Raw genomic sequence first — 2,500 nt, forward strand, 5'->3', positions numbered from 1 at the left:
CCGGGAAGGAACGCAGGCAGGGGCGACTTAACCGCACGGGAAATCCTCCCCCAACACGGCTCCTGCCCGGGCACGAGGCCTCCGGAACCGGCCCGACAGCTCAACCGACCAGCATCGACATCGCCCGGGGGGAGGGGGACGGGACACGCGCGGATCGGGGGGAAGGAACTCAGGCAAGGCGACTTAACCGCAATGGAAATCATCCCGACCTGGCTCCTGGCTCCTAAACCGGCACGAGAACCGCCCCTCTCAATGGACACGTGCGAGGCGCGCTCACATCCTGCCCAGAAATAGAACCTCAATCCCCGGGCTTCAGCGTACAACACCGTGAAGTCTCAAGCGTTCGGCCCGATCCTTGGACTCCCATCCGGAGAGAGCGATGGTGTGGCGACCAAACTCGGCTCCGCTCACCCCAGTCCACGGTAGGGTGGGTCGGGCAGGGTTCCTCAGATCAAGCACGGTAAGACTTGGGTCTATAATGCGCGCGCGTGCGTATGGATTTCGTGAAGGACCCTTTGCCCACAACAGAGAGAGACCATCCGGGAAGACAAGGAGGAATCCCGTCAACTCCTGCCCAGCCACAGACTCCAAAGGACGGCTCCAAACGGGTCCTTCACATGCATTCTGACACCTCGGGTCCTGACTTAGTCAAACCATTTTGATCAAAAAACCCTGTCGACGGAAATCTCCGCGGACCCCCCCGTTGTACCTTGACCGCGGGACCCTGAAGGGAGGGAGGTCCCGGGTCCTTGGGAACAGGAGTCGCCGCCGCCCCGCAGCCCCGTTTCGCCTCCGCCCTCGGCAGACTTCCACAAACGGCCCCGAGGTGGCCATGGTCATCTAATGTTAAAGATAGGGAACATGACCATGTTTTTTTGAAAACTTTGATTCTGACGGAGCCGAAAAAGTCCGGACTCTGGTCATATAATGTTAAAGATAGGGATTTCCCTCCGAAAATTCCCCTCAACATGACCATGGCTCCCAAATCACCTCCGGAGAAGGTAGACATGACCAGAGACTGAAAGGGAACGCACGGAGGAGCCAAGGGCGCAAACCCCAGTTCTCGAGCCGGAAATGGGAGCCTCCAGGCCCGCATGAACGGGCGCCCGGGCACGGGAGGTCAACCCCCCCCCCCTTCCCGCAACGTGACCAGAGCTTGGCCAGGTCCTTAAGGGGGCTTAGCCCGGTCCTGAGCCCGAGGAACGGGGCCTCCAGCCCGGCCTGAACCGGCGCCGGGCGCGGGAGGGGGCCACCGGGCAGACTTCCAAGGGAGGATGTCGCCAGGGGGTGAAGGGGGACCCTGACCGGGGTGCAGGGCCTCCCACACGGCTTAGATCGGTCGCTCGTGCCCTTAGAATGAACCTCCGTCCTGACTTAGAAATATTTTTTTGATCGAAAATGCCGTGCCCCTAGTAATATGCACCTACCTCCCCAGTGTATCTGCCATCTAGTTGCATTAAGGGAGGAAGCCACGAGTTCACAGGGACCTCCTGGAACTCTCGCTCCGTAACACATAGCAAATCTGTCCCTTCAGAAGAAGGTAACTTTTAATTGGAGCTCTGGTCATGTCAGCTACTTCTGCCCATGGTCATGTAGGCTAATTCTGCCTCTGGTCATGTCAGCTAATTCCGCCTATGGTCATATTAGCTAATTCCGCCTCTGGTCATGTCAGCTAACTCCGCCTATGGTCATGTCAGCTAACTGTGCCTATGGTCATGTCAGCTAACTGTGCCTATGGTCATGTCAGCTAACTCCGCCTATGGTCATGTCAGCTACTTCTGCCCATGGTCATGTCAGCTACTTCTGCCTATGGTCATGTCAGCTACTTCTGCCTATGGTCATGTCAGCTAACTGTGCCTATGGTCATGTCAGCTAACTGTGCCTATGGTCATGTCAGCTAACTCCGCCTATGGTCATGTCAGCTAACTGTGCCTATGGTCATGTCAGCTAACTGTGCCTATGGTCATGTCAGCTACTTCTGCCCATGGTCATGTCAGCTACTTCTGCCTATGGTCATGTCAGCTACTTCTGCCTATGGTCATGTCAGCTACTTCTGCCTATGGTCATGTCAGCTAACTGTGCCTATGGTCATGTCAGCTACTTCTGCCCATGGTCATGTCAGCTACTTCTGCCCATGGTCATGTCAGCTACTTCTGCCCATGGTCATGTCAGCTACTTCTGCCTATGGTCATGTCAGCTACTTCTGCCTATGGTCATGTCAGCTACTTCTGCCTATGGTCATGTCAGCTAACTGTGCCTATGGTCATGTCAGCTACTTCTGCCCATGGTCATGTCAGCTACTTCTGCCCATGGTCATGTCAGCTACTTCTGCCCATGGTCATGTCAGCTACTTCTGCCCATGGTCATGTCAGCTAATTCCGCCTCTGGTCATGTCAGCTAATTCCGCCTCTGGTCATGTCAGCTAATTCCGCCTCTGGTCATGTCAGCTAACTGTGCCTATGGTCATGTCAGCTAACTGTGCCTCTGGTCATGTAGGCTA

Source organism: Acipenser ruthenus, unplaced genomic scaffold (genome assembly GCF_902713425.1).
Source record: "Acipenser ruthenus unplaced genomic scaffold, fAciRut3.2 maternal haplotype, whole genome shotgun sequence".
In the NCBI taxonomy this organism is placed as follows: Eukaryota; Metazoa; Chordata; class Actinopteri; order Acipenseriformes; family Acipenseridae; genus Acipenser; species Acipenser ruthenus.